This window comes from Oncorhynchus gorbuscha, linkage group LG26 (genome assembly GCF_021184085.1).
Source record: "Oncorhynchus gorbuscha isolate QuinsamMale2020 ecotype Even-year linkage group LG26, OgorEven_v1.0, whole genome shotgun sequence".
Taxonomy (NCBI): domain Eukaryota; kingdom Metazoa; phylum Chordata; class Actinopteri; order Salmoniformes; family Salmonidae; genus Oncorhynchus; species Oncorhynchus gorbuscha.
The window spans coordinates 21,083,788-21,104,775 of NC_060198.1; the positions used below are offsets into that span (position 1 = coordinate 21,083,788).

The 20,988-nt window shown below is 46.9% G+C and overlaps 1 pseudogene; it reads right to left on the reverse strand.

Annotated features, from left to right (window-relative positions):
• Positions 1–19,385, reverse strand: part of LOC124016489 — a 76,423-nt pseudogene extending 57,038 nt beyond the window's left edge.
• Positions 19,386–20,988: the final 1,603 nt, after the last annotated feature.

Here is a 20,988-nt window from a genome sequence, read left to right on the forward strand (position 1 = left end):
GTGACTTGGTGTATAGCGAGAATAGGAGAGGGCCTAGAACAGAGCCCTGGGGGACACCAGTGGTGAGAGCGCATGGTGAGGAGACAGATTCTCGCCACGCCACCTGGTAGGAGCGACCTGTCAGGTAGGACGCAATCCAAGCGTGGGCCACGCCGGAGATGCCCAACTCGGAGAGGGTGGAGAGGAGGATCTGATGGTTCACAGTATCGAAGGCAGCCGATAGGTCTAGAAGGATGAGAGCAGAGGAGAGAGAGTTAGCTTTAGCGGTGCGGAGCGCCTCCGTGATACAGAGAAGAGCAGTCTCAGTTGAATGACTAGTCTTGAAACCTGACTGATTTGGATCAAGAAGGTCATTCTGAGAGAGATAGCGGGAGAGCTGACCAAGGACGGCACGTTCAAGAGTTTTGGAGAGAAAAGAAAGAAGGGATACTGGTCTGTAGTTGTTGACATCGGAGGGATCGAGTGTAGGTTTTTTCAGAAGGGGTGCAACTCTCGCTCTCTTGAAGACGGAAGGGACGTAGCCCTAGTTAGTTGCATCATGCAGCCTTAGAATGTATTAAAAATTAAAACATATAGCCCAACCTTCGTATCACAACTAAAGGTACAGTTAGAGCGTTGGACTTGTAACCGGAAGGTTGTGAGTTCAAACCCCCAAGCTGACAAGGTACAAATCTGTCGTTCTGCCCCTGAACAGGCAGTTAACCCGCTGTTCCCAGGCCGTCATTGAAAATAAGAATGTGTTCTTAACTGACTTGCCTGGTTAAATAAAGGTAAAATTTAAAAAATTAAATTAAAACATAAATAACTCTAAATTAAGCAAATAGGAGTACATGTTTATTTGTTAACAGCTCAACACAGAATAGCGCACTCCCTCAAATCGTTTGGAGAAAATATACTTTCCATTTTATTGAGTTATGTTCAATTGTATTCTTCATATATTCTTATATAAAATAATGGCATGGAATTCAAAGAAAACCTTGACTGCTAAATTAACTAGTGTAGCCCACAGCCATATGGCATAGCCAGATCAGGGCCTAACATAAGGACAACTCAGAGTATGCTATTCTGTTCTTCTGAAATAGACTACATTTTCTTCATATCATGTTTCTTTAGACCGGTCTAAAACGAATGGATTTATTGTGATGGTGTAAGCTATATTATATGGATTTATTAAACTGTTTAAATGTAGATGTTCCAAATGTTTGCATTAGTGGCTTGTAGGCTATGTGTGGAAGCCAGGAAATTCTAAAATGTGTTTATGTTAATTAACGGTCAATTACCATGAGACCGGCAGTTATTTCCTTGACAATCATCGGCTGACAAAATTTCATGACTGCCACAGCCCTGGATGAGACCCACATGGCCCATTAGGCCTATTCATGGACAGTAAACGTAGCCTACACACAGACCCGTAAGCAGTTGGACGGCTGAAACCAGTTAAAAAGGAACAGTTAGGTTAGTATCTGAAAGGAGACTTAAAGTGACATCACATGTCTCGCTCAGTGGTGAACTCCGACTCATGAGAAGATTGAAGGATAAAAAGGGAGTCACCCGAACATGTTGTCGTTTTATCATTACGGTTCCTTGAAATAATGGTTATATTTAGGGGACACAATAGCATGGGATACTTTTCCCAAAAACAACATTCCATATACCTCTCTCCAGCTTTCTGTACTTTCACAACTACAATGTTTTGCAACAGAAAACAAAACAATCTGTGCTCTTATGGGACAAGTCGAAGTACTACTCTGTTTCTCAAAAGGTTTTCTCCCAACTGAACACAACCTTGGTGTAGAATACTAGTGTGTCAAACAGAGAAAGATTACAATGGGGTGTGTGAATGTTCCATTGTGTTTAAACCACAGGCCATATAAACATTTCAGGCAAACTGACTGACCAAGTGAGGGAGGTTAAACTACGGGTGCATCTCAATAGTCTAAAGCAGTTGACCTTCTCGTCTCCTTTCTCTCATCCACTCGGATTCAAAAGAACTGGACTGATGGAAGGAAACACATTGACCCGCCAAGTTGCTAGACTATTGAAATGCAACATAAGATACCGCCTGGAACACACAAGGCATTTTCAGACACTGCACAAGGAATAAGAATGTTGAGGCTTTTCCATGCAGTTCCACCATGCACCACCAGGATGTCACTATAGGAAGTGGTGAGGGGAAAAAAGCATAATGCAAAGTAGGATGCAAAGCAAGATGGATGCCATCGATACAAGCATAATTTCCCTGTGGGACGTTCCAGAAAGATGAATGACCAGTCTGTGTCACACACATCACCAGGTTGAAAACAGACAGACAGGGGAGCAGCAATGGCAAGAAATATACATTTTGCAAATGGGATTTCAGGTATTGGGAACCGCAGTTTTAAAAAGGCCTGCAGCACACCTGCTCTCTTTCAAGTAACACAACCATTCACATTTTGTTAGAAAAAAAAATGCTTAGGACACAGAAAGGAAATTGAATATGAGAGAGAAAAAAAAAGAGCGAGAGTGGAAAGCAGGAATGGGGTAATGAGTCAGTAGTAAATGGAGGATATCAATGTCACCAGGACATTGATATCCACAACCCCTCGAGGATAGTATTTTGAAAGCAAACACTAACCTGTCCGACTTTGTGTAAACTGAGTGAGTGAGTGAGTGAGAGTGAGTGAGTGAGTGAGTGAGTGAGTGAGTGAGTGAGTGAGTGAGTGAGTGAGTGAGTGAGTGAGTGAGTGAGTGAGTGAGTTCTGTGCCTTTGTGTATTACTCACCAAATTTGCATAATGAGCTCTCTGGGTACAACCCAGCTCCCACAATTCCCTTGGTGTGCAGCACGAGTATGACCTTTGACCCCTCACCTAGACCAATAGATATGCCCTGTCCTGTTAGGCTGCTTCCCTGTTAATTTGTATTTCACCTTCATTTAACTAGGAAACTCAGAACAAACTCTTATTTACAATGACGGCCTTGTGGGTTACTGCCTTGTTCAGGGGCAGAACGACAGATTTTTACCTTGTCAGGTCGGGGATTCGATCTAGCAACCTTTCGGTTACTGGCCCAACTTATACAAGCACCCTAAGTGAAAAAACTAAGGTAAATTGAGGTAAAGGTAGTGATGGAGTGGAATATAATAGAGCTCTGCTCTGTTACTACCCTCCACTCCAGCTCTGCCACCATACCCCCTACTGACTGGAAGTGGCAGGGGGATGCACCAAGAGCCAAGGCCATGTAATCCGATTAATAGTTGATCGGTTGAGTTAACCCGCCTCGGTCAGTCTTGTCATAAACATCCGATATGTGGCAGTCACAAATGGACAGAAACGAAATGCTGAAATAGGACTACAAACACACACAGAGGCTAGGCAATGTATCAATCGAACCATCATTGTGAGTAAGATTCTGTAAGGATCAATTCTGTTCCTCTCCAATCCAGTTTACTGTACACCAGGTAGAGTACTGGCTGGCTGACTGACAAGCTGACTGGCTGACCAGTGTTACACATTAAGACCACTTTATTTTAATTAAAGGCAGAGCGAAGCAGCTGCCAGAAACAGACAGGCCAATACATTTCCTGATTAGGGCCGGGGCCCAGTGTACTCAGGCTGGCCTGCGAAGACCCCTAAGGAACACGTGTTTCAGAAATAACTCTTATATGCTCAACTGTGCAAGGTAAGCACAGAGGGAGAGAGGAAGCACAGGGTAAAATGTCTGCTTTAAGGGAGAACTTCCAAATTCGTAAGATGTACTTCCAACGATTATCCTTGAACATATCAGAATCATTTATATAACACGTTGTCGACAATTGTTGATCCGTTGTTGTGGTGATACTCCTGTGAACATTCTATGGAGGGATATCAAAAACATCATACAGTGGGAGAGACCTAGCAGGCTAATTAAATGCTCTGTTTTTAGGACAAAGACAAGCCTTGTTTTAAGACTAATGGCGAACATGTTTTTATCCTGTGGCCTAGGCTAATGTTCCACATGACCCCGCTCTGGTTCAGGTTGATATGCTGATCGCCTGAAACACCCTTTGAAATAACTACAGGCCTCAGGGCCTTGATGTCTACAGGTTGTGGTTAACTAAACACACTTCAGACATCATGGGTTAACAGCAGTCTTGTCCATTGTTAAAACTACGGCGTACTGAAAAAGATAATAATATGCCATTTAACAGACGCTTTTATCTAAAGGGACTTACAGTCATGAGTTTAGTTATTTTACGCACAGGTGGTCCCAGGAATCAAACCCACTATCCTGGCATTGCAGGCACCATGCTCTACGTCAAGCTCAATGTGACATCCCTGGTAAATAAAGGAATACATTTAAATAAAAATGTTACATTCAAAAACTATCACTGGGAAAGACATTTTACATTTGGGGTTTGAGTAGAACATAATTGTGATATACAGTGGGGCAAAAAAGTATTTAGTCAGCCACCAATTGTGCAAGTTATCCTACTTAAAAAGATGAGGCCTGTAATTTATCATAGGTACACTTCAACTATGACAGACAAAATGAGAAGGGGAAAAAAAATCCAGAAAATCACATTGTTGGATTTTTAATAAATTTATTTGCAAATTACAGTGGAAAATAAGTATTTGGTCAATAACTAAAGTTTCTCAATACTTTGTTATATACCCTTTGTTGGCAAGGACAGAGGTCAAATGTTTTCTGTAAGTTCACACACTGTTGCTGGGATTTTGGCCCATTCCTTCATCCACATCTCCTCTGGCGCAGTGATGTTTTGGGGCTGTTGCTGGGCAACACAGACTTTCAACTCCCTCCAAAGATTTTCTATGGGGTTGAGATCTGGAGACTGGCTAGGCCACTCCAGGACCTTGAAATGCTTCTTACGAAGCCACTCCTTCGTTGCCCGGGCGGTGTGTTTGGGATCATTGTCATGCTGAAAGACCCAGCCACGTTTCATCTTCAATGCCCTGCTGATGGAAGGTTTTCACTCAAAATCTCACGATACATGGCCCCATTCATTCTTTCCTTTACAGGGATCAGTCGTCCTGGTCCCTTTGCAGAAAGACAGCCCCAAAGCATGATGTTTCCACCCTATGCTTCACAGTAGGTATGGTGTTCTTTGAATGCAACTCAGCATTCTTTGTCCTCCAAACACGACGAGTTGAGTTTTTACCAAAAAGCCATTCTCCCAATCTTCTTCTGGATCATCCAAATGCTCTCTAGCAAACTTCAGACAGGTGACAATGGGGGGCGCTAGAGAGCGTGCTATGGAGTAGACGTGCTTTGCTAGAGCTCCGCTCCATTTTGAAACAAATTAGTATTTATCTTAACCTCTCACGACCTATATCTTCAAACAAATATGACAAAGGGAAAAGGCACCAGAAAAGGGAACGCTAACCAAGATAACTTGAATGAGAGACAGCGAACCAATTTCAACGTCGCCAACCCACGAGGAGTTAGCTGAAGAGGCTAGCTTCCAAGAGTCCCCCACAGAGCCTACGCAAAGTGACATACTGGCTGCCATAAACTCACTAAGCAAGAAGGTGGACACAAGGTTGGCTGATATCTCAAAGAGTATTGGGACTTTGGCCGAAACTGTGAAGGCAACTCAGAGAAGGGTGCATGAGGTTGAGCAAACAACAGTCGATCACGAGGCCAGGCTACAGGACATAGAAAAACAGTGCGCAACGTTCAAAAACGTCAACAAAACCCTGAAAGCCCGACTGGAAATGCTCGAGTCGCATTCAAGATGCCAGAACATCAGAATATGTGGCATCCAGGAGGACACTGAGAAAGGGAAACCCACTGAATTTGTCTCGGAGCTGATACCGGGGAGTGAACACTTCAAAACGGCCATCCTGATCGACCACACACACAGATCTCAGGCAACGAAGCCGGCCAAGGGCGGGCCACCAAGGCCATTCATTGTACAGCTGCACTATCCCCAGACCAGGGATCTCATCCTCAAGCTGGCTAGTCAAAAGTTCCCCCTTAACTTCAACGGAGCCAGGGTGTCTTTCTACCCAGATCTTGCCTTGGAGGTGAGGAACCAACGGAAAGAGTATGATGAGGTACGCAACAAATGCAGGGCGGCTAACATCCGATATGGAATCCTCTTCCCATCCCGGTTTAAGGTGACAGTCGAAGGATCAACACATACGTTTGACAACCCAAAAGAGTCCGATCTGTTCTTGACAAGCAAGCTCCCTGGCTGAGGATACAGAACGGCTGTGTCAGCCGTTTGTGTGTTAGCCAAGGAGTGCGTCGTTTGGGGAAGTCACTCAGTAAAGGTACGGGAGGGGGGAGGGGGTATGCGTTTTATGTTCACGTTTATTATTAGTACAGGTGGCATGACAAGCTCCCGCACGGCAGGACATTTTTCTTCTGAGTTTTGTATGACAGCAACAATTTGCTCTAAAATAAGAAATGCCACATAGTGACAGAGCACAGAGTAGACCAGGTGGAATAAAGATAGTCAGCTGGAACTGTAATGGCTTAGGGCATGTGGTGAAGTGAGCTAAGGTTCTCTCTCATCTTAAAATCACTGGGTGCTGACATAGTGTTTCTTCAAGAAACTCATATTAAACGCTCCGCTCAGGCCAAGCTACGAGTCGGCTGGATCGGTCAGATATACCAGTCTAACTTTGATGCAAAAGCGAGAGGGGTAGCAATCCTGATGAGGAAAAACATTCAGTTTGTTTACTCATCCTCGATTTCAGAGCCTAATGGTCAGTATATTATTGTGGCTGGTACACTGAATTCGAAACCAGTAACCTTGGTCAATTTACATGGACCCAACTTCGATGATCCATTATTTTTTCAAAGGGGATTTAAGAACATACCAAATATCTTGGATACAACAAGTGTTATTGTTGGGGGGGACTTTAACTGTACGTTAGATCCTCTTTTAGATAAACAGCTATCAAGGTCACTTCAACAATCAAATGCCAGTGTCTGTCTAAATACATTGATGACAAACCTTAACATTGTCGATATTTGGAGACTGACGCACCCAACAGACAGGGATTACTCTTTCTTTTCATCAGTTCATAAATCATATTCCAGAATTGACTATTTTTTGTTGGACTCCAAACTAATTTCAGCAGCTGAGTCGGTTACCTATCACCCTATTCTAATTACGGACCACTCTCCTGTGTCCATGGTGCTGAAACTCGACAATATGTCGACAGGTCGGCGACCGTGGCGCTTAGATGCATACCTGCTGAAAGATGAGGCTTTTTGTCAGTATTTGAAGGAGCAGATTGCCTTTTTCCTCGGAACTAACGACACGGGGGATGTTGACGACTCCACCCTTTGGGAATCTCTAAAGGCTGTGATTAGAGGTTAAATTATTTCTTATACATCAGAGAGGAGGAAACACGCCAATACTAGGCTAAGAGAAATTGAAAGAGAGTTAGGGGAACAGGAGAACGTTTTTAGGACGAATTCCTCGTATACAGTCCTTGAGAAGATCAAAGTTAAAATATGAACACAATTACCATCCTTTCGAAACGGGTGGGCTCTTTACTTGCTAGAACGCAACAAAGTTATTTTGAACTGGGTGACAAACCACATAAATTATTAGCAAGACAGCTAAGGCATGTACAAGCATCTAGAGCTATTCACAAAATAAAAGACAAGGGTAAAATAGTAACAGATCCGCAGGATATTAATAAATGCTTTGCGCAGTTTTAATCAGAGCTATACCAATCAAAATGAGATGCTACTGATCCACAAACTATGGAAAGCTTTCTCGCTGAATGTGAACTTCCTAAACTAGACGGGGGCAGCTTCTCCACTCGATGCAGGGATAACTTTGGAGGAAATTAACACAGCGATAGCACAATTTCCAAACAGCAAGTACTGCGCCAGTCTAGCTCCACTTATGTTGCGAATGTTTAAACAATCCAAAGAAAATGACAAACTCCCGCAAACACTGTATGAGGCTACAATAGCACTGATCTTGAAAAAAGACACAGATTCCATGGAGATGTCGTCTTATCGCCCCGTGTCGTTACTCCACATAGAAAACAAGGTGTTGACAAAGATATTGGCAAACCGATTGAAAACATACAGTGCCTTGCGAACGTATTCGGCCCCCTTGAACTTTGCGACCTTTTGCCACATTTCAGGCTTCAAACATAAAGATATAAAACTGTATTTTTTTGTGAAGAATCAACAACAAGTGGGACACAATCATGAAGTGGAATGACATTTATTGGATATTTCAAACTTTAACAAATCAAAAACTGAAAAATTGGGTGTGCAAAATTATTCAGCCCCCTCAAGTTAATACTTTGTAGCGCCACCTTTTGTTGTGATTACAGCTGTAAGTCGCTTGGGGTATGTCTCTATCAGTTTTGCACATCGAGAGACTGAAATATTTTCCCATTCCTCCTTGCAAAACAGCTCGAGCTCAGTGAGGTTGGATGGAGAGCATTTGTGAACAGCAGTTTTCAGTTCTTTCCACAGATTTTCGATTGGATTCAGGTCTGGACTTTGACTTGGCCATTCTAACACCTGGATAGGTTTATTTTTGAACCATTCCATTGTAGATTTTGCTTTATGTTTTGGATCATTGTCTTGTTGGAAGACAAATCTCCGTCCCAGTCTCAGGTCTTTTGCAGACTCCATCAGGTTCTTCCAGAATGGTCCTGTATTTGGCTCCATCCATCTTCCCATCAATTTTAACCATCTTCCCTGTCCCTGCTGAAGAAAATCAGGCCCAAACCATGATGCTGCCACCACCATGTTTGACAGTGGGGATGGTGTGTTCAGAGTGATGAGCTGTGTTGCTTTTACGCCAAACATAACGTTTTGCATTGTTGCCAAAAAGTTCAATTTTGGTTTCATCTGACCAGAGCAAATTCTTCCACATGTTTGGTGTGTCTCCCAGGTGGCTTGTGGCAAACTTTAAACACTTTTTATGGTTATCTTTAAGAAATGGCCTTCTTGCCACTCTTCCATAAAGGCCAGATTTGTGCAATATACGACTGATTGTTGTCCTATGGACAAAGTCTTCCACCTCAGCTGTAGATCTCTGCAGTTCATCCAGAGTGATCATGGGCCTCTTGGCTGCATCTCTGATCAGTCTTCTCCTTGTATGAGCTGAAAGTTTAGAGGGACGGCCAGGTCTTGGTAGATTTGCAGTGGTCTGATAATCCTTCCATTTCAATATTATCGCTTGCACAGTGCTCCTTGGGATGTTTAAAGCTTGGGAAATCTTTTTGTATCCAAATCCGGCTTTAAACTTCTTCACAACAGTATCTCGGACCTGCCTGGTGTGTTCCTTGTTCTTCATGATGCTCTCTGCGCTTTTAACGGACCTCTGAGACTATCACAGTGCAGGTGCATTTATACGGAGACTTGATTACACACAGGTGGATTGTATTTATCATCATTAGTCATTTAGGTGAACATTGGATCATTCAGAGATCCTCACTGAACTTCTGGAGAGAGTTTGTTGCACTGAAAGTAAAGGGGCTGAATAATTTTGCATGCCCAATTTTTCAGTTTTTGATTTGTTAAAAAGTTTGAAATATCCAATAAATGTCATTACACTTCATGATTGTGTCCCACTTGTTGTTGATTCTTCACAAAGAAATACAGTTTTATATCTTTATGTTTGAAGCCTGAAATGTGGCAAAAGGTCGCAAAGTTCAAGGGGGCCGAATACTTTCGCAAGGCACTGTATATTTCTGACATCATACACCCTGACCAGACAGGTTTTTATCCCGGGCCGACATATACACTACAATTTGAGACGTCTTTTCAACGTAATATATCACGATCATAAGGTTGAGGCAGTGGTAATTGCAGAGATGCAGAGAAGGCGTTTGACCGGATTGAGTGGAAATATATGATGTCGGTTCTGGAGCACTTTGGGTTCGAAGAATCAAGAAATGTCGCAGTCATTCCGCTTGTTCAAGGGGTGCCGACGGGGTGCCATATTTCGCCTGATCTCTTCGCTATAGCCATGGAATCCCTTGCTACTTGCATTCGGGCATGTGCTGATATAGCTTCTGTTAAAATAAGGACACACAGCACAAAATTACCCTATATGCAGATGATGTTCTTTTGTTTTTGTCCAAACCTAAAACTTCTATTCCACCCTTACTTAACTTGATAAACACATTTGGCTCCTTCTCTGGCTACAAGATAAACTGCCAAAAAAAGTGAGTTGATGCCAATATCACGGCCTGTGGATATGCAATTTCTGCAATCTACCCTGTTTAGAACAGTGATGGACAAGTTCACAAGCCTTGGCATTGTAGTGACAGGCGACCTTGATCAGCTATTGATAGCGAATTGGGACATGAAAATATCAGCTGAAACAAAATATAGATTTTTGGAAAACTCTGCCTATCTCCTTGGTTGGTCGTATAAACGCTATTAAATGGTTGTCCTACCCAGGTACCTCTTCCAATGTCTACCCAATTTCATACCACAAAGCTATTTTAAGAAACTGGATTCAATAGTAACTCAATTTTTATGGGATAACAAGGCAGCCAGAATTTCAAAGAAGCATTTATGCAAGTACAAAATAGAGGGGGGCTTTGGCCTTCCTCACTTTAAACTGTATTATTGGGCTGCTAATCTGAACATTGTGTCTTTCTGGAGGGAAAGCTTACCTGCAATGAGACAGAAGGATATGCCTGCATGGCTTTTGATTGAGCAGGCCTCCTGTCAACGTTCCTCACTCCCTGCACTTGTTAATAGCCCATCATATGTGAAAAAAATCCACTTATGACTCTAACCCAGTCATTTGTCATACGCTTAGGATCTGGAAACAGATTAGGTATTTTCTTAACATACCCACTGTATACATTGACAGCCCGATTTGCCTGAATCATGCTTTCCAGCCCGCATTGGATGATGTGGTGTTTTCACAGTGGAGGGAGAAGGGGCTCACAACAATTGGTGATCTATACATAGATGGTCAGCTCTCAGGAATATAAACCACAGTTCGGTGAATGCCAGACAACCTTGTACAGTTTAAGGTGATACACAGGTTACATTACTCAAAAGTAAAACTGCATAAAATATTCCCGACACCTCACCACTGTGTGAGAGGTGCAAGCAGGATGAGGGGACGTTGACCCACTTATTCTGGACATGTCCTAAGTGTTTACTGGGCTCTCATTTTTGATTATTTATCTAGAGCCTTTGATTGGGTCTGGGGCTAGAACTCTTTGACCGCTCTGTTTGGTACAGTTGATGGGAATAACCACGAAGGGAAAGCTGTCTCTCTTTGTACTCTATTAGCCAAAAGGCTCATATTGCAATTTTGGAAACTGGAGACTGTACCTACCTTTGAAATGTGGTTACGGGATTTAGGGAATGTAATACATATAGAAAAGATTCAATACAATACCTCCAATAGAAGTCCAATGTTTTACAAAATATGGCAGCCGATACTGGATAAATGGTCTAGTCCCGCTTCATAACTGGGTTGATGATCTGCTGCTACTCTGTGCTGTACTCCACTCAACATTTATTTTTGGATTAACTACAGTGCTTGTAATGACTATATGCTGTCTTCATATACATGTACCACCTAATAGGATTTTGTTTTTTTGTGTAAGTGAGTTAAGTTTAGTTTTGTCCTCTAAATTGGCCATCCCAATCAACAGTACAATGAATGTCATTGTTAGTATTGCGGTCTTTTTTTATTTGATTTATTGTAAAATAATAAACATATTATTTAAAAAATTTAGTCTGGCACTGCAGAATTTGAGTCCCTGGCGGCGTAGTGTGTTACTGATGGTAGGCTTTGTTACTTTGGTCCCAGCTCTCTGCAGGTCATTCCCTAGGTCCCCCCGTGTGGTTCTGGGATTTTTGCTCACCGTTCTTGTGATCATTTTGACCCCACGGGGTGAGATCTTGCGTGGAGCCCCAGATCGAGGGATATTATCAGTGGTCTTGTATGTCTTCCATTTCCTAATTATTGCTCCCACAGTTGAGTTCTTCAAACCAAACTGCTTACCTATTGCAGATTCAGTCGTCACAGCCTGGTGCAGGTCTACAATTGTGTTTCTGGTGTCCTTTGACAGCTCTTTGGTCTTGGCCATAGTGGAGTTTGGAGTGTGACTGTTTGAGGTTGTGGACAGGTGTCTTTTATACTGATAACAAGTTCAAACAGGTGCCATTAATACAGGTAACGAGTGGAGGACAGAGGAGCCTCTTAAAGAAGAAGTTACAGGTCTGTGAGAGCCAGAAATCTTGCTTGTTTGTAGGTGACCAAATACTTATTTTCCACCATAATTTGCAAATAAATTCATTAAAAATCCTACAATGTGATTTTCTGGATTTTTTTTCCTAATTTTGTCTGTCATAGTTTAAGTGTACCTAAGATGAAAATTACAGGCCTCTCATATTTTTAAGTGGGAGAACTTGACAATTGGTGGCTGAATTGAATTGGTGAATTGGTGGCTCAATGCACCAGTCGAATTTGGCAAGCAGCGAGCTTGATCTTAAATCGGTTTAAGTCAACTACTGTAGATCAAATAGGCTGCTGTGATCCAAACAAAACAATAGTGCCTCTGTTTTTAGGATGTTGTTAATGATATATTTTAGAAGTTAAACAATATTTAGGTAGAACACCTGGGAATCTGAGGAAGGACCGCTATTCGTGTTAAATGGGGTGCAGAGTAGGACTTACATACCACACACGCTCTCTGTCCCACCGTTCATGTACTGTGGGCTATTACTCTTTGTGTGCCAAAAATCGCTGAGTTTACACAACGCGCAGTCAGTTCACCTTCACGCACACGCTTTTCAATACACTGACAGTCAGGGAACAACGCTGGATTACATAGGAGGGAGGGGATGTAGGAAAAACAGAACACAATATAAACGTTTGGCCACAATAGCCTAAGCCACATACCTGCATTGCCGTAAGATTTCGCCAAGAGCCATCCCACACTTGCGCATATTTTTGCCCTGGTACAATCATACAGATCCAAAGGTTTTATGTCCGGGACTACAAAAGTCTTCCTCGTCGCGTCGGAGCAAGTCCATAGCAAGTCCGCAGACAGGCCGTGATAATGGGAGGGGGATAGAGACCTAGAAAAATAGTTGGTGGCGAAAGAAGCTTCAAATCAAGCATTCATTGTTTTATTCATCCTATTTCATAACACTGGGGCTGAGGCACACGGGTGTGGGTAAGCGTTTTCTCATGAACTATCCTGACACTATGGGCCCCAGCTCATATTGTCAGCTCCAGTTTCTCTCCTAATTCCAGACCAAAATAAATGGTCATAAAATGAAGGTGCGCGCAGTCTTAAAGCCCCACAGAAGCCCACAACACATCGGGTTATAAATTGTATTCATATATATTGTAATGACCCGACTAGATCATAAAGGAACAATTGTCCAGACAGAGGCTTGAGTTTACGAAATGACGGTTTATTACACCAACTTTACACAGGCTACTGTTTGGGCCGTAGCACACGCCGAATAGATGACACAAGCCAATCGTGACCTTCTCTTGTGAAGCCCAGACGTAAGAGAGAGAGAACAAAAGCTGAACCTGGTCTTAACTTCCAATGCTCCACCCCCCTGCCCAACCCCCCTCCACGCCACTCCGCCAACCACCAGGATGCCCGGCATCAGAACATTCCAGGCATTCCCGTGATTGGCAGATAGCAGGTTGATTGACAGGTTGGACCCCGCGAACGCCGGGTACTGGTCAGTACAACACAACCACCTCCTAGCCTAACACATAACACACAGCTGTCTGTGCGGGTCGCTACACAGCCCCCCCACCACAAAGTCCCTCGTCCCCGAGGGAACAAACAAAGTCTCTGAAGCGACCCGGAGGTCTCCTTTGCCTGCGTGGTCGTGATGGTCGCAGAGTGCCCCTCTGGGACCCAGGGGATGAAGGCAGGGATATGGGTGACAAGGAAGCGGGAACGGGTAATACAGTCCGTGGCTCTGGGGAACCACGCGGTGACACAGGGGGGGAGACAGGGGGAGTGGGCTGTCTGGAGCCTTGTCTGCGGCACCTGAGGGTGGGTGCCTGGAGAATGTCATTGCCAGAGAGGGGAATTGTGGGGGTTCCTGGGGTTTGGGGAGAAGAGGCCCCTCTGTATGGGGCTAACCTGTCCCGGTGCAGTGCCACCTTTCTCCCCTGGGAGGAAGCTGCACCCGGTACACAACCTCCCCTACCCTCTCCAGGACACTGCAGGGTCCCACCCAGTGACTGTCCAACTTGGGGCATCTGCCTTTTTTCCTTAGGGGGCTGTAGACCCAGACCAGCTCCCCAGCCACAAAGTGCCTTCCCCGGGTGTGCACGTCATAGTTCCTTTTCTGCCTCACACCTGCATTCACCAGCTGCTCTCTGGCGAAGGTGTGGGCTGTCTCCAGGCGGTCCTGGAGTCTCCGGGCATACTCCGGCCCCGGAGGAACATGAGAGCTATCCAGGGGCCGACCAAACGCCATCTCCGCAGGGGTGCGGATCTCTCTCCCCAGCATGAGGAGGGCAGGCGTGCAGGAAGTGGAGTCTTGGACAGCGGAGCGGCATGCCATGAGGACCATAGGCAGGTGCTTGTCCCAGTCACGCTGGTGTTTGGAAGAGACGATGGCCAGCTGCTGTCCAAGCGTTTTGTTGAAGCGCTCCACAAGGCCATCACTTTGAGGATGGAGAGGAGTAGTGCGGGTCTTGTGCATACCCAGCCTCTCACACATGGTGGCGAACACACGGGACTCAAAGTTTCTGCCTTGGTCGCTGTGGATGGACTCTGCAGCTCCAAACCTGCTGAACATCCCCGCTGTCAGGGCGTCGACGATGGTCTCTGCCTCCTGGTCAGGCAGAGCATAGGCCTCGGGCCATTTTGTGAAATAGTCCATGGCCGTGAGCACCCAGCGGTTTCCACTGTCTGTGGTGGGGAACGGCCCAACTACATCCACTCCCACCCTCTCCATGGGAGCCCCCACTGGGAACTGTTGGAGCTGAGCATGAGAGCGGCCTGGGGGGCCCTTTCTCGCCGTGCAGTTGTCACAGCGGCGACAAAAGTCCTCCACATCCCTCTTGTGCTGCCCCCAGTAGAAGCCCTGACGGAGACGGCGCAGTGTTTTTGTGACCCCAAAGTGTCCAGTCCCCACCCCCCATGAGTACTCTGGAGCACAGCCTCCCGCAATGCTTTTGGGACCACCACCTGCCACCTCTCCTCTCCCGTAGCTGACTCCTTCCATGCCCGCTGTAGCACGCCATCAGCCAGCCGCAGTCTCTCAAACTTCGACCACAACCCTTTGGTCGCGAGTGAGAGCGCTGTCACCTCTTCCCATGGTGGCCTCACCTGCGCCTCTACCCACTGTAGCACTGGCTGTAGGTCTGTGTCCCGTCCCTGCTGCTGCCGCCATTCAGCCACGTCGACAGTCTGCAGCTCACAGCAGACAGGCCCGCTCGCCCGACACACTGTGGCACAGACACCCTCCTCTGCCCGCAGCTCTCTCTCCCGTCCCTCTCTCCGTTCACAGTGGCGGCAGCCGTCTGCAGTACAGGGCCGACGGGACATGGCGTCGGCGTTGGAGTGGCGTGCCCCTGCCCTGTGCACCACCGTGAAGTCATACGGCTGAAGCTCCTCCAACCAGCGTGCCACCTGCCCCTCTGGCTCTCTGAAAGACATGAGCCACTGGAGAGCAGAGTGGTCAGTCCTTACAGTAAAGGGCAGACCACCCAGGTAGTACTTGAAGTGTTTGACGGAAGCCACAACAGCCAAGAGCTCCCGCCGGGTGACACAGTAGCGGCGCTCATGTTTGTCAAATGTTTTGCTGAAGTACGCCACCACTCTCTCCCCCTCTGGCCCCACCTGGGCCAGCACCCCACCCATGCCCACATTGCTCGCGTCTGTGTCCAGGATAAAGGGCAAGGTGAGGTCAGGGGGCGAGCACGGGGCCTCGATCAGTGCACGCTTGAGGGTGTTGAACGCCTCCTCACACTCCACTGTCCAAGTGAAAGCCTTGTCCTTCGGCAGCAGGCGGTTCAGTGGAGCAGCAACGCTTGAGAAGCCCCGTACAAACCTCCTGTAGTACGAGGCCAGGCCCAGGAAGCTCTTCAGCTGACGCTGGTCGGTGGGGGTGGGCCAGTCTCTGACAGCCCCTACCTTGTCCTCCATGGTGCTGATCCCCTCCTTCCCCACTCGGTGGCCCAAGAAGGACACCTCTCTCCTCATGAAGTGGCACTTCTCGGGGTGGAGCTTCAGACCTGCGGCAGCCACCCTCTCCAGCACACGCCGTAGCGCCCCCAGGGCTGACTGGAAGGAGCTGCCATGGGCCAGGATGTCATCGAGGTATACCAGACACTGCTGTCGGGGGATGCCATCCAGCACCCTGTCCATCAAACGCTCAAAAGTAGCTGGAGCGTTGCACAGGCCAAAGCACAGGACCTTGAACTGCCAGTGTCCTCTGTTAGTGGAGAACGCAGTTTTGGCTCTGGCCTCTGGGGAGAGGGGCACCTGCCAGTAGCCACTGCGGAGGTCTAGTGAGGAGAACCAGGAGGACCCCTAACCAGGTCCAGCGACTCATCGATACGTGGTATGGGGTATGAGTCCTTCCTGGTTACCTCATTCAGCCGCCTGTAGTCCGCACAGAACCTCAGCTTGCCCCCCTTCTTCGGAACCATGACGACTGGCGCCGCCCAGGGGCTGTCTGAGGGCTCAATGAAGTCTGCCCGCTGCATCTCCAACACAGCCTTGTCTGCCGCCTCCTGGCGTGCCAGCGGGATACGGCGGGGACGCATCTTGATGGGTCGAGCATCACCTGTGTCGATCTCATGCTGCACCAGATGAGTCTGACCCACCTCTTCCTCACTCAACGCAAAGCTGTCTCTGAATTCAAACAGCAACTGCCACAACCGTTCCTGCTGCTCAGGGTCAAGACCAACACAGTTCCTCCCCCATATCTCCCTCACTGCAGACAGTGTCCTCTCCTCTCCCATCTGGGGTAGCTGGGCTGGGGGGATGCGACCCGGGCTCACAGAGGGCTGTGTCATGGAGGTAGCTGGGGGAATGTAACACACCGCTGTAGGTGACAGGGGGACTGGGGAAAAGTCACACACAGCTGTGGGGGAGGGGGCGCAGCCATGAGTCTCTGCTGCTTTAACTGTTGGAGTAAAGGGTTTGTTGGGTTGAGTGAATGTGACATTAGGGGGGCCATGGTGACTTCCGTCCCTCCCTGGAAGCTCAGTGTGCCCCTATTTAGGTCTAACTGGCAGCCTGTGCTCCTAAGAAAGTCCAACCCCAGGATACAAGGGTCCTGCACAGCCGCCACCCACACAGGATGACGCACAGTCCTGCCCCCCACTGTCAGAGTCATTATTCCCTTCCCTTTCATGGGTGCCAGCTCACCTGTGACTGTGCGGAGCTGCACAGTTGTAGGCTCACACTGAGTCCAACCTGGCACAATATCTGGCCTCACCAGGGTTACTGTGGACCCAGTGTCCACCAGGGCGGAGCAGGGCACCCCCTCCACAGTGACATGACAACACAGGTCCGGCCCACCACAACAACAGGCTCCATCCGCTTGCCCTCGTCTGCTTCTGGGGGAAGTGGAGCCTTGCTTCCCCGTCTGTGCCGGTGGGCTCCTCCAGAAGATGATGGTGGTTGGGATAGAAAGCCAGGGGTCCGCACTACCCGGTCTATGCGGACCCCAAGCCGTTTCCCTGAGCTCTGGGGGACATGGGGCAAACTCGGCGCAGATGGCCTGGCTGGCCACAACCCCAGCAGACCCTGGGACCAGGGCGTGTGTTTCGTTCCGCCTGTAGCGACACAGCACGAATGAGTTTTGTCATTTCGGCCACCCAAGCAGGCTTTTCCGGCTCCGGGCTGCTCTGCCCCCCAGCTCGCACAGAGGGTGTGTCTCCCTGCACCCCCACCAAAGCCCCAGCTGAAGCCCCAGCCCACACCAGCTCCCTCTCCAAAGCCATCTCCAAGGCTGTCTGCAATGACTCAGGATGAGCCAGCTGGGTCTGTATGCGCAGCTCCGTAGGAGAGAGCGCCTGTATGAACTGGTCCCGTGCTAGCTCGCTCTGCACGGAGGGGGCATGTGAGCATATGCCCGCCGAGAGAGGCTCTCAATGTCATTAGCTAGCACCCGTAGAGGCTCTCCAGGCTGCCTGCGTCTATTACTCAGTTCGGAGCGCAGTAGCCCGGGCTGTACACACTGTCCATAGCGCCTCCTCAGTGCTCCCACTAAAGCCCCATAATCATGCCTGTCCTCGGGGCTAATCAATATCAAACAGGCCAGAGCTTCATCCGTGAGGCATAAAGCCAACTGCAGTGCCCTTTCTTCATCCGACCACCCCTAAAATGAGCTAACAGTTCAAACTGAGCATGAAAAGCTTCCCAATCCGCCTTACCGGAATATTTCGGGGTCTTAACAGATACGGACGCAGCCGGGAACTGGGCGCCGCCATGTTTGTTTACATCCTGAGCCCCAGATTCCTCATCACGCCGCGTCGACGTCACCACTTCGGTGCGCCCACCAGAATCTGCGCGAAATACATTCGACGACGCACTCATGCCCGCTTCAGCCGCCATTGCTCTAACGTCCTCCCTCAAGCGGCCTCTGCGCTCCGACGCCCTGGCGATCTCCTCAGACAGAGCCCCCGACGTCCATTCACACGCAGCTCCTTGGCCATAATCGTCCCCTACCTCCACCTTCACTTTCGGATTCCCTCGAAGCATTTTCCATCCCCGTTCTCACCTACGGTAGCTAGCCACATAAGTCAGCTAGCTAGCTGGCTAACTTGTATCAACGTTTTTACTTCTGACACCAATGTAATGACCCGACTAGATCATAAAGGAACAATTGTCCAGACAGAGGCTTGAGTTTACGAAATGACGGTTTATTACACCAACTTTACACAGGCTACTGTTTGGGCCGTAGCACACGCCGAATAGATGACACAAGCCAATCGTGACCTTCTCTTGTGAAGCCCAGACGTAAGAGAGAGAGAACAAAAGCTGAACCTGGTCTTAACCTCTAATGCTCCACCCCCCTGCCCAACCCCCCTCCACGCCACTCCGCCAACCACCAGGATGCCCGGCATCAGAACATTCCAGGCATTCCCGTGATTGGCAGATAGCAGGTTGATTGACAGGTTGGACCCCGCGAACGCCGGGTACTGGTCAGTACAACACAACCACCTCCTAGCCTAACACATAACACACAGCTGTCTGTGCGGGTCGCTACAATATATATATATATTTTTTTAAGGCGTATTATTTTCCGTTTCGCCGTCCCCATTGCTAACGTTTGGTAGGCTAGAGCCGGGCCGATGACTGATTTCCAGGTGTTCCAACAATGGCATCACTCACTCAGCCGACTGGCCAATCGTGTTTGAGGAAGAGTGAAGAGGCGGGATCTTGGTCGTGTGAACGCGACCAGCAGGTATGATGACAGCTCTCGAGACAGGTGCATTCGGTTGGTGAAACTTGCCGTGTTGAGTTGAGCAAGTAGCCTACAGGAGGTTTTCATACACTTGTCTCCAAATATTGTCCTCTGACCATGAAACATACCATACAGATAAAAGAAAACACCAACGATGCATTTTGAGAATTATATGCCATGTATAGGCTTTTACGTTTTAATTAAACAAGTGCATAAATGGCCTAGGTGCGATAAATTATAATGCAAGTAGGCCTACTCTGTGGGGTGTTGAACAAAAAGTAGCCCATCAAATTATAAGCAACTTCTATCAAAATAAAACACATGGACTGCCACAAACTATCAAATTGTACTAAAATAAACATGTGAAGTAGGAGACTAGGCCTTAATTTCTTCTCTTTACACTTTCCAGTCAACGCTCAAGCTTTGCAAACCACACAGGAAACACCGAATTCTCAGCAGGCACACAGATCTCCCAATCACATCACAGCCTTGAAAGTTCCAAGAGCTCTTTCAGCGCCCCTCAGCATTAACATTGGGTTGCGTCCCTCAGCATTAACATTGGGTTGCGTCCCAAATGGTACTCTATTCCTTATATAGTGCACTACTTTCAACCAGGGCCCATAAGGCTCTGATCAAAAGTAAAACACTATGTATGTAAAAGGGTGTCATTTGGGACATGACTGTGAGGATTAAATCAACTATTTTGATCTAATTATGAAAGAGTATAATGCTAAGGCCTATTATTTTCCATTCCAGGTTTATTAACTAATCGATCCCTGAAAACAGAAGATGGAAGAGAATGCTAGGTCTATTTCTTTTTCCGTTCTAGGGTTATTCATTTCCCTTCATAACAATACAAACTTATCAGTAAAAAACTGGTTTAAGGGTTAGTTTAGGTGGAAGTTTAAATTATATAACTTTTGGCTACAAGACTCAGATCCAGTCTTGGATACAACGATTTTTTTCCTAATTCCTAAGAATTTTTGAATGCCACCTAGAGTGAGTGCTAAGCAGTTTTTAATCAAAAACAATAAGCCAGGGAGCATGACAAGGCTGTAAAATATGGCTCTTGTTGCTTACTACAACTCCCAGCTCTAGTATCAATGAAATATTCCCTATTCACCCAGCATAACTACTCCCTCTGTTTTTCTAGGGAAGTAAGCTCTTTCTGCAGTAAAGCACTGCTGCACAGACTCTGCCAGTCATGGTGTTTGACTTACAGTGAGAGTTGTCAGCAGTTTACACATCAATTTCATTGAACCATTGTGAACAGACTCAAATGTCATGCAGGTTGAAATAATCGCAATGGCAAGACATACAACAGACTCAAGTGTGCAAGTGTAGGGTGGTAGTGGTGGAGTAGGGGCATGAGAGCACACAGTGTGTTGTGAAATCTGTGAATGTATTGTTTCGCTTTTAAAATTGTATGAACTGCCTTAATTTTGCTGGAGCCCAGGAAGAGTAGCTGCACTAATGGGGATCCATAAAAATACAATACTGTAGCAAACCGTGATTTCAACTGTAGAAAGAGTGCCACCTTGTTGCCAATGCTAGTTTTGCTTTAATGCATCACTACATCAAGAAGGAGCATTTGTTGAAAAAAAGAATAGGAAGCGCTGCTAGGATACACTAC